Source organism: Panicum virgatum, chromosome 2K, assembly GCF_016808335.1.
Source record: "Panicum virgatum strain AP13 chromosome 2K, P.virgatum_v5, whole genome shotgun sequence".
Taxonomy (NCBI): Eukaryota; Viridiplantae; Streptophyta; class Magnoliopsida; order Poales; family Poaceae; genus Panicum; species Panicum virgatum.
In genome coordinates this window covers 46,769,894-46,782,408 of record NC_053137.1, presented here as the reverse complement: position 1 = coordinate 46,782,408, position 12,515 = coordinate 46,769,894, and the positions used below count along the sequence as shown (strand labels likewise).

General features: G+C 47.5%; 1 pseudogene; it reads left to right on the top strand.

The window, feature by feature from the left end:
- The first annotated feature begins 9,576 nt into the window (after nt 1-9,576).
- LOC120695371 lies at nt 9,577-11,740 on the top strand (annotated as a pseudogene).
- The last annotated feature ends 775 nt before the right edge of the window (nt 11,741-12,515 follow it).

Genomic DNA, 12,515 nt, shown 5'->3' with positions numbered 1-12,515 from the left:
CCCTCACTACAGCGATGCGTTTGGCTTTTCCTGCAGTCCAAGACCTGGAACGTTCTTACCGTATACAGTACAGTTTAACGCCATTGCAGTTCTCGTGCTTGACGTGGTTGCGGAAGGTGGATGCTGGATCAGGACGGGAGTAGAGGGTTTATCACATTTTATTAGTCCAAATTGCTAGTTTTCTTCTTACTCTAGTTGTATGTCAATTTTTTCTGTTTTCTTTTTAATTTTTTTTTCTTAGTCTCAAAATGAAATCCCAGTTGACTATATTTAAATAGCTTTTAAGGTGGAATATTTTTCTTGAACGGAACAATTTTATTATGAAGCTGTACAAATAACTTTTATTATGAAGCTGGACAAAATTTCTTTTAAGATGGACAAATTTTGTTTTGATGATCTTGTCACTACAAACACAATGATGCAAACGGAATTTAATTTATGTAGTTGATTCAAAAACTATAATTTTTTTCAATTGAATATTTCTTTGCACGTAACTCCATGCACCAAGCAATCATGGGCCAGAGTGAGGGAAGGCTTGTGGCCTATGCTTCGTCTCGGGGTCGCGTGCGCGATAATCTCGATTATTTACGGAATGTTATAAACTCCAAAATGTGTTTTTTAAAATCTTTTGTGCGATTGTGAAAATAGCTAGAATAATCTAAAAATATCTTCTATCTCTCTCAAAATTCCTAGAAAATAAAATATATATAATTATAAGTATGAGGACAATATTGCTAGTGTGAATTATTCGGAATATTTTGAATTTTATTGGATCTACCTTATTTACATTTGGTTGGAAAGTTTTTGTTTAAGTTTGTGTGAGTTTTAAATTTGAATAGAGCCAGTCAAATTAAAAACCAAATACTAACCCATATCTAACCTTGGGCACTAACCCACCTAAACCTACCTAGCCCAAGCCTTCCTCGGCCCGCACAACTCACCCCACGCACACACGAGCACGGCCCGTTAGCTCCGATGCCGGCCCAATCCGCACATGCACAGCCCAGCATCCTACGCGCTCGCCCGGCCCCTAGGGGATTTCCTCCCCCTTTATGCCGCCGCTGCAGAGGGAAGAGGGAAGGAGGAGAAGAATGGTGGATCGCCGCGAGGAGGAGAAGGATACCGCCGCCGCCGGAGCCCCACCGAGCCAGTGCCCGAATGACGACGGCGACGCCCCCGTACACCCTGCACCGCACCGAGCCATATCTGCTCCGGCTCGTCACAGCCCCGACTTCGTCTTCCTCAGGTCGCCGATGAGTCGCCTTTGCCCCGTTCCGGCCCCCTTGTGCTGCCGACGTGCTCTGGCCGTCGATGAGCCTCCCGTAGTAGAACCCTAGGATTCCGTCCCTTGTGTGCCTCGCTTGCAGGAGCCCATCATCGCGCCGCTTCTGAACCCCACCGACGTGCCGCGATCCTGGCTTCCCAGGCGCCAGCACGCGTGCGCGGCCAGCCGAGCCAAGGGACATGCCCCTGGCAATACCGAACCCAGCTTACAACCCCCTTCAATCGTGTTCCTTACTGCCTCGTTGCCGTGCGACTCTGCTCGCAGCGCATGCCGCGCGACGCCGCTGAACGCCCTACGGGCACATCGCCGCACGCGCACGCTGATTAGGCCCTTGGCCTATCAACGCATGGTGCACAATGTTCCCCAGCCGAGCCCCTCGGCTGTACCGTCGTCTTCCGTCGGCCTCCGTCAAACTGTGCCCGTTCCCCTTGCCAAGCTCGGCCCGCTCTGCCACGCAACGACCTCGGCCATGCCAAGCGTCCGCGCGGGAATGTGACCTATGGACCGTGCGAGGCCGGACCTCCGCCACCGCCTCGTGGCCACCGTCGGAGTTCCATTGCTGACTCCACCTTGCCTTTGTCTCGCCACACCCCAAGCTCCATTCCACTGCTGCAGCCGCCTTGCTCGGCTCCGACGCGCCACCACCTTGCCTTCACCCCACCGTCGCCGCCCAGCCCTGCTGTGGCTTTACCTTGTCCGAGCCGAAGGAGAAGGAAGCTCGTGCCGCCGCCTGGAGATCTCGCCGCTGTCAACCTGCTCTGCTCCACCATAGCTCCGAGGGACCGCGCGCATGAATGTGCGCGCGCGCGCACACACACACACGAAGACCGCATCGGATCGGAGATGTGCCGCACCAGATCCGTGACACCTACAGAAGGGCCCTGCCTGTTAGAGGAAAAGTAGACGCCGACCCGCGGGCCCGCTCCGTCAGTGAGAGGAGATAAAGAAGGAAAATGAAGAAATGAAGAAGAGCTGAAGACGGGGTGCACGCCCCAAGCCCAGTTCGCCGACCTTGTTGGGCCGAGCCGAGCCAACCCCGCCACTTTCCACCCCTTAGCTCCTAAACCCTTTTTTTCTTTTCCTTAACCTGAGCAAGTCAACGCTGCTGATGTCAGCAACAGCTATGCTGATGTTAGCAAAAGCTGACCTCGTGCTGATGTCAGCATGACACGTGGCACGCCCAGAGGTTGCCACGTGGCTAACTTAGGGTTTTTCTTTTTTTTGAAAATCATTATTAATTTCAAAAGTGCTTTTTAGCTTGGAAAATTTATAATAAATCAACCAGAGCTTCGAAATTTATGAAACTAGTTTCATAATTCTTCTAAAAACATACTCTACACAGTTTTGTGAATTTTTGCACTTTGTCCTCTGTATTTACATGTAATTATGAATAGATCATGTTGCCGAAGAGACGACCGACAACCAGGACTACCAGGAGACTTAGGAGTACAACGAGCAGATCTCAGGTTCACGCCCATCTATGTTTGAATACCTAACAGGCATTGCTTGCTAATTACGCTACTGCTTTACTTTCTTGTTATATGAGATGAACCTGCGTGGCTGATATCTTTATCGTTTTCATTGCCCAATTTGTTGGTAGGATATGGTATCATTGTGCGGGGGAGGTTCAGTAGTGGGGTGGTATTGGCCTCGCGATACCCTGTAAGTCAAGGGAGGCCGCACAACTCCGAGGTGACCTCTTGCGGAAGGACGCATCCCAGACCTGGGGGAACAGGATGGTGCCGTAGCCCTTAATTTTGTTACAATAGACTAATGCCTCGGGGTAAGTAAGAGTTGCTGCCGGCTGGCGTCAGGGCGAGTGGGTACAGGTGCGCAACCTATACATGGTGAAAACTATACGTATAGCCGTGTGCTCGGTCATGTACAACTCTTGATCAGTGTTCACTTTTATAGAGTAGTGTTACATGATTTCTACCTTCCTCTAGTCTAGTTTTCTGCTTGGATAGCAGCTGAGGTGCGAGAGAGGGAGTTCTCACACCGACTTATAGTGGGTTTTACTTTCTTTTAGAGAAGATAGTTGACCGGGAGTTCAGGATGCCAGAATGGCCCGCGTTAAGGTGTTTTGGATGACATATTTGCTTGCTGCTTGCATAGGAAATCTCAGCCTATCCACTGGCTACTTTTGTACCTTATTGCATCCACTAAAGCTTGCATACGGATGGTGACATGAACATATCCCGTCCTTGTGTATAGTTTGGCAAGATGCATGATTCGATTAGGATTTGGACCCAACAATGATGGATGGTACAACTGAAGCCGAGAAGCCAGTGCTACGCTCAAGTCTGCCTGTGTGGAGTTGAAGTTCAAGATGAAGGATGGCCCGAGGACCAGCTACCGCCACCGAATTCTGTTTGTTCCAGTTTAGGCCAATGAGCCTGTAATAAAAGATTAGTAATACAAATCATCTAGATTTTATAATAATTAAATCCATATTTGAATCTCTTTAACTAAGTATGAACTGATCTAGGGACTATCATGACGATACAGGAATTCGGGTTCTCCTTACGGAAACCCAGGTCGTTTCACTCGCTATCCACGCTTTAGGCATCCCACACCCGCCAGATGTCACGGTGCTTAGTGTCTGTTTGGAAGTGCTCCACTCCCCAAAATCCAACTCCACTCCCAAATCTTCATGCAAAACACGTCAAGCTCCACAAAATAGCTCAAAAAAAAACATGGATCTAGAGAACAGCTCCATGGATTTTATACTGCTCCTCAATAGGTGCTTCAGGAACTCTATTTTTATACCTTCTCATGGAATTGGAGGATAATTACCAACCTTTACCATCGGTTACACACATTTACCCCTTCGGGATTAAAAAAACACACTCTTAGATTCTTCCTCCATCCGCTTCCCCTGGCATCTCTTCCTATGCTGCATGTAGAAACCCTAGGACGTTGGCGCCCAATCTTCGGCAAAGCGGATCGCACCAGAGATCCTTGTCCTCCTGCTAGCATGCGATCTCTATTCCACCCGTTAGCGCTTGCGGAGATCTCCGTACATGCTGCATAGAACATATGGCCCATGGCCTTGGCGCCAGGGGCTTGGCATCTACGGGTCTGGCGCCAGAGGTATGGTTGCCTTAACCTGTTCATGGCAAAACAAATTTACTCTGCATATAGGACTTGAATCCAAAACCTCTGGTCTCGTGGATACATTCTTTACCATCTCAACTACACAACACTTGCAACTTTGAATGGGATGCCTTCCTTTTAAATTAACTTACGAATAATTCTTTAGTCTCAGTTGGCGGCACCAACCGGACTAAAAGTGACTCCAACCGGAAGTAAAGCTCCGCGCTGCTCCAGAGCCGTTGGATCCGGGACTACAACCTTCATTAGTCCCTGACCCAACAGCAGCCGGGACTAATATCAATGATAAAAGATCATCTCTGTAATAGTGATCTCAGCTACAGGACCATGAGCGGGACGCAGCTACTGGTCCTCTAGAAGCTTATGCCTGACGGGAGCCTGGCTGACCATCTGAATCTTGCCTTTCCTCACTCCAATGTCCAACGGGAAGAAACATTATTGCATTGATGTTTAACGTGTTTGTGGACTAGTGTCTTACATAACTTGGATCATAATAAATCCTTTTTTCTATCCGATAAGACATGAAACCATCAAATATTCTTGAACCGGAAATGTTGTGCAATAAACTAAGAATAGTGCCTCATCGATGAGAACACAACTAAAGTAGATGAAGAATTTTATTTGGCAGGATATTATAGTCTGATGAAGAAATATAGCGCTGTAGCCGTCCGCATGCACAGCATAGGTGGTAGAAAACATGTTTTCCCCCTTCTAATCAATTTATTATTTTTTTATTGTCAAAGTGTGTCATCCAGTATAGTTAAAATGCTAAATTAATATGGTTAACATCATAACACCTAGATTCCACATTTCTTCAAGTCAAGGTCAACATTTGGAACAAACCTGTTCAACATTTCGGATGAAAAATGTTGAGGCAATATATCCAAAATATTTAATGAGTTCATTCGAAGTGTTGATTTTAAAACATAAATATATTCATGTTAGATCTCATTGTGTCAAATTAATTATCAGCAACATAGTGGTTTATATGGATTCAAAAATAAATTTACAATTTGGGAGAAAATTGCATTTGAAGTTTGAAATCTAAAATTAAAAGCTACTAATATCTATCGTAGTCAACCACAAACTCTGCCACATGTCCCTCCTAGTGCTCTCTCTACCCAATGTTGAATATATAGGATCCAAGGCTGGTGGGTGGGGCTAGTTTTGGGGCTTCTAAATATCTTATGGATGATGGTTAAGCAACTCATCTATAAAGCACACCAAGGCTCATCTTCCCCCTATCATCTTGCAATGGCTGTGCAGTACATGGATGCAAATTTTACCAAAGAAATAGATAGTTGAAGTATAATGTTCAAGCATAGAAGCATCAGCATGCCAGTGTAAAGCCGTAAATTGAAGAAATATAGAATTGAAGTTATTCCATAGTTTGCCCTACAAGATAACATATTCATGATTCTAATTATAGAATAGAATAAAAAAGTAACTGCATTTGTTTGCAAATTCTTACTAGTTTATTTACAAAGCAAAAGAATGGAAGAATTTATTTTTGTTATGGAAACATAAGTAATATACTGCAATGAATCGGCTTTGCTTCCTGTTCAGTAAGATTTTCCCGGTAACATCGCAATGTTAGAAGCCTGTACCACTATTGCTAGATTAAAAAAGTCCTATGATAATGCTTGGTCAATTTTGGTGACATGATGAGATAAATAAATAAGCAGAAATGCATAAATATGATTTTTAGTTGAACCCCCCCACCCACCCAAAAAAAAAACCTCTTTAACCCCCCTCTTTTCTCATTGTTGGCCAAGATCTCAAATCCAAACCAAAAATTTACCTAAACATGTAATACTAATATACTATTGTCGATCCAAATCTCAAATCAACGCAAAAATTATACATCACAAATTAACCACACAATTCTTTACTACTTCTACAACTTACCACGGTTAGGGTAGGGTTTCAAGGATCACATCTCACTAGACTAGTTAGGGAAGAAGAACGCCTCAGTTTCGGGATGGGCTTAGGTTGTGTCGTAGGTGTCCTCCATGATGCAGCCACTATCCTTGAGTTCCTTGGACTCATCGTCACTGTCATCATCGCTTGACGCTGCCACGCTACCTCCACCGGTCGACCCACCTCCGCCGCATGCACCACCATTGCTTGTGTCGCAGGTGTCCTCCGGTCTGGAGCCGCCATCCTTGAGTTCCTTGGACTCCTCATCACTGTCGTCATGACTTTCGCTTGATATCCAAGGGAGGCTGGCGTGCTAGGCCCGCCGCCGCGCTGCCTCCACTGGTGGATCCACCTCTGCTGTATGTGCCACCACCGGACAGCTCGCCTCCTCCGCTCGCCGCCGCCTTGCCAAGCATTTCTTTTGTTTTTTTTTCAAGTTGCTAGGGTGCGGTTAGATATCACACAAGAGAGATGCAAGCATGCAAAGTAGAATGTGAGACAGATGTACCTGCTAGTGTCCGACCTTAGAAGGCGTAGGGCGGCTCGGAATCCCAAGGATCACAGAGGGAGGGCGGTGGGGGCTGAGTGGAGTGGAGCGGAGGCGTGAAGGAGGGCTGTAGGGGTGTGGTTAAATATCACGCGGAAGATAAATCTATGTTTCGTCACCTGAAACGCAACTAGGGCAGTCATATTTGTTAGTCTGGGCCAAATTCGAGTTGCGTACCTATAACGCTATCAAGTCCATATTGGCAGCTACTAAAGGTTTATTTCTTTCAACTACTCCACACTAAATATTGTATGATTATAGTATAATTATTTAATATGTAGACTAGAATGATGATAACAAACTCACTTACAAGATTTATATGATTGTTTCTTTTGACTATGTATAGCAGCTGTCGTAAATATGATGAATTGGAGCAAACTAAATTAGAAAATACAATCATTTGCACTTGCATGGAGTACTTTACAATGATTAATAAAATATATCAACCATGAGGGCTCCATGAGAAGTGTGAAGGCTCATATGTAGCTTTTCAAACTTCCTTATCTAAAAAAAAGTTTGGAAATTGATTAAGGGTAATAACTCTACCTCATAGCTGCGCCACTGTCCCTACGCTTTGAAAAGTTCATAACTCCATAGACTCAACTCTTACGGCCGGCCAATCACTAACTCACTAACTCAGATATGTTGTAATGTTTCCTTACAATCAATTTGTCATTCCAGGAATCCTATGTCAATATTTAGATATGGTAAGTCAGTATTTTACGAGGGAGAAGAAATATATGGTTGATTTTACTCTGCCGGGATGACGTTAGTGCAGTGAAGGCCACGGCGGCGGCCGTCAGGACGGCAACATCGCGGGAAGGCAGGAGGGCGGCACGCGAGTTTGAGAGGAGTGCAAGCCACCGACCGGGGAGGGGAGGCGCGTTGTGGGACAGAGCGAGTGCGAGAGAAAGAGTGGGAGAGGGTGGTGGCTGGATGTAGAATTGGGTATTTGGGTAAAGGAATATTAGGGTTTGATAAAGACATGGAGAGTATATCCTATGAGGGATTGTGGGCTGGGCTTGTGCCAGACCGTGCCAGTCCATCATCCATGTCGTGCCCGTGCCGGCACTGCATGCTAGAGTTTTGGCACACACTACACTACGCAGTATATCCAACTTGTATACTCCTATTTTTTTAATTTCAAATATTCCTTTATGTGGGCGTGTTCAAAGTACATCACACTGGAGATAGAAAAGGATCTTCTATAAGCAATGTAACGATGTTTTTTTTCTCCTAAACCACTATTTATAAATACAAAATATGTCTGTTACTATTTGGAAGAATGAGTGGAGAAAAATCTCTGATCATAGATCGGGCCTAAAACCTTAATGGTCCGTTGCACTACTGCAATGCCGCGGTCCACTTGATCAGAAATATTCATGTATAGATGGCTAAATGGGCCGTGTCAGATGGGCTGCACGGAAAATGATACTAAAAACATGACACGAACAGGGTCTCATATGGTAGGCTTAGTGTCAGTACCAGTACGTCATAGGTAAATTTTGATTGCATTATTACATTCCTTACAACAAATAATATAATAAGATCACACTTAACTATATGTTTAGACTCCAAAGTTAGATTCACATGTCAGTGAGATAACGATGGTATATATCTAACTTTGGAATTTTTAAAGGTACAGATCCAAATTTCCCTTGAAGGAAAGGGACTGCGGATCGAGAGGCTAGAGGATTGGAGACTAGGAGTTTCAGGCTTTTAGTGAATTGGGCTGAGAGTTATGGGCCAATTTATTTGATGGGTTGTAGCCTTTCGCTCATTTTAGCTTGCAAGCCGCTCGCAAGGCAGCTCGAGATGGCTCGTTACTTTTTTTTCCCAATGAGCCTAGTCGAGCCACTAACAAGCCGAGTCTAGCGAGCTAACAGACCGCGAGTTTTTTGTCCAGTCTTAAACATACTATTCTTACAGGTGAATAGAATACACAGCCAATAAAAATGAATTAGTTTTAGAGATAAATAAAAAATAGACAAAATAGAATAAAATAAAAATAAAGATGCATTAGTGAATCAGGTATGGGATTATAAGGAAGAAAATATAATGGAATATACATGGAAGATAAAACAAACAAAAAATGGAAAAAAGGAAACAATAATAAAATTGTGGTGTTAATTTAGCTCACTTCGGTCGTTCTAGCTGGATCTCCACCCAGAGTGGTGCAAGCTACCAGTTGTATTAGGAACATCAATTCCTAATCCAACATGAAGATACTGCAAATCCAACAAAATTGTGGTGTTGATCAAAATACTATCGTCCACCTACACCGCACCCTTCATTTAGGGTATTAGCTTTTCCTTTAGGATAAAAAATCGCGACATGCCATATTGTAGTGGCAGCTGACTTTGGCTTTGGCTGGGCTAGCTGACGCTGTCCGATCAGAATGGTGCAAAGTACCAGTTGCATAATACAATATTTAACTCCTAATTAATAATCCTATAAGAGATATAGTTGTCTTTTATCCAAGTCAACTCTGCATAACATTCATGTCAGCTAAGTCGCCAAGAGCACACTCTAAACTCCAATGCAACAAAATCGATCGTCGCATTTTTCCATCCAGCTGCCCCTCCTTCCAAGTTCCAACAATCAATCTCATACACGAGAACACGGTGCTGAAGTACGGTACGGCAGTACCGGAGTACCCTCCGGCGATCACCGGCCCCTAGCTGTCAGCCTATCACCACGTTCTCCCCGCATGGAGCCACCAGCATTGTGGTGGTGGTCGTCCGTCTTTGCCGTGGTGGTCGCCACGGTCGTGTTCCTCCGAGCCGCCTCCGGACGCCGGCGCCGGCCGTGCCACAGTCTGCCGGGCCCCAAGCCGTGGCCGATCATCGGCAACTTCAACCTCCTCGGCGCGCTCCCGCACCCCTCCCTCGACGCGCTGTCGAAGCGGCACGGCCCGCTGATGCGCGTGCAGTTCGGCTCCTTCCCCGTCGTCGTCGCGTCGTCCGTCGACACGGCCAAGTTCTTCCTCAAGACCCACGACTCGGTGTTCATCGACCGGCCCAAGATGGCGGCGGGCAAGCACACCACCTACAACTACTCCAACATCGCCTGGAGCCCCTACGGCGCCTACTGGCGGCAGGCGCGCAGGATCTGCGCCGACGAGCTCTTCAGCGCGAGGCGGCTCGACTCCTCCGAGTGCGTGCGCAGGGAGGAGGCGCGCGCGCTGCTGCGCGACCTGCACGCGGCGGCCGGGCAGGTCGTGCCGCTCAAGGAGCGCCTGTCCACCATGAGCCTGAACATGATCGCCCGCATGGTCCTGGGCCGGAAGGCCGTGGACAAGGAGGTGGTCGCCAGCAGCGGCGGCTCCGTGACGACATGGGCGGAGTTCAGGTGGATGCTCGACGAGCTGTTCCTGCTCAACGGCGTGCTCAACATCGGGGACTGGATCCCCTGGCTGTCCTGGCTGGACCTGCAGGGGTACGTCAGGAGGATGAAGAAGGTGGGCAAGATGTTCAATCGATTCATGGAGAACGTGGTGGAGGAGCACAGCGCGCGGCGGCGGCGCGAGGGGGACGCGTTCGTGGCCAAGGACATGGTCGACAGGCTGCTTCAGCTTGCTGACGATCCCAACCTCGAGGTCAAACTCACCCGGGACAGCGTAAAAGCGTTCACGCAGGTACTCTTCCCGACTGATAGAGTTCTCTGTAGTCTGAACAGAAGTGCTTAATTAATTTAATGATCAATCGCTTTTCAATGGTATACACAGGACCTCGTCGCCGGGGGCACCGAGAGCGCCGCCGTCATCGTCGAGTGGGCCATCTCAGAGCTCCTCAAGAATCCCGAGGTCCTCACCAAGGCCACCGAGGAGCTGGACGGCGTCATCGGCCGCGGCCGCTGGGTCACGGAGAAGGACATGGCCCAGCTCCCCTACGTCGACGGTCGACGCCATCGTGAAGGAGACCATGCGCCTGCACATGGTGGTGCCGCTACTCTCGCCGCGCTTGTCGCGGGAGGACACATCCGTGGGCGGCTACGACATCCCCGCCGGCACGCGTGTGCTCGTCAACGCGTGGGCCATCAGCCGCGACCCCTCGCTGTGGGACGCGCCCGAGGAGTTCCGGCCGGAGCGATTCGTGGGGAGCAGGATCGACGTCAAGGGCCAGGACTTCGAGCAGCTGCCGTTCGGGTCCGGCCGGCGGATGTGCCCCGGCTACAGCCTCGGGTTGAAGGTGATCCAGGGGACCTTGGCCAACCTGCTGCACGGCTTCACCTGGAGCCAAGGTTTTAAATATCCTGCTAAGGTCCTTAGCGGTTATTTTTTCAAAGGCTAAGAAAAGACTATATCCGGCTATAGCCTTAGCTAGCCCATTTAGCTGTTTTGCAAATCAAGTTCATAGTTTCAGAATATTCAGTACATCATCAATTCATCATGTAGAGAAACAACATAGGACTTCAACTTCATGCTTTCACAAATCTAACACAAAGTTCAGATGATGCAACAACCATAAGTCTAACACAAACGACAGACCGACGAAGAAATGAGTTCACAGTTTCACACAAACAAACTGAAAGCATAAATATGAAGTTGATACACATCAGTGGCATCTGATCATTTCTACCCGTCTAATCATCACCAGCAGATTTAGCTGATTTAGCTGGCTATAGCGGGTTATTAACGAGCTATCCTACTTAGCGTCAAATGAACCTTCTTCTAGCATTTATGCTCCCAAAAGGCTAAATCCGGTCATAGCGGCAGCTATAGCTGGTTATTTAAAACCTTTCCTGGAGCCTCCCCAACGGCACGAGTAAGGAGGAGCTGAACATGGAGGAGGTCTTCGGGCTGTCCACGCCGCGCAAGTTCCCGCTCCAGGTCGTCGTTGAGCAAGCTTCCGGCCCACCTGTACACTGCTTAGACTGGATTGCATTTGAGGCGGTTTTTTTATTTTTATTTTCGTTTTTTATAAAAATATATTTTCGTAATCTAAATTTACAGGAATATACCCCGGCCGTCCCGCTGCCGGGCGGCAGGGGTTTATCTGTAAAAAATTTCGCAAAAAAATTACGTTCTGATTCCTGGAGGACCGGCCGCCCGGTAGCAGGGCGACCGCCTCCATTGCAGCGGCAGGCGGCGCGGCGCGTCGTCGGTCGTCACCGGTGACGCCATGGCTCCGCAAACGGAGAGCCTGCACCTACTCATTCATTCACTTGTGAGTCGCGACACAGCCTGCTAGCAGCCTGTAACTGTCATGCAACTACGCACGCTCACGGGCACGGGCCGCACGTGCACGCACGAGACGGTTCGACCTCGACGCCCCGCCGCGCCTACTCGTCACTCTGCTGCACTCAGTGCTCACCTCAGCACCAGTAGCACACAAGTCGGAGTCACTATTTGCCTACGTTTCCTCACTTTCTCTGAACAAGGACTAGTCACGTTTCTCATGTAGTTAACCAGTAAACACTGTACCAACTGATGGTGTTTCTCATTTTCTCTACACCTAACATTTTTCTGATACACTTTCACCTGAAAGTTTCACGGATACAAAAAGCACTGAAACAACAAAGACTGGATGAGCACTTTGTGATCCCGGTCTGTCTCGCTGAACCTAACTACCTTCAGACTCGAGAACAAAAATCAAAACAAGCACATACATGTTCTTGGTTTCATTGTACAAACAAACTGTCCATCAG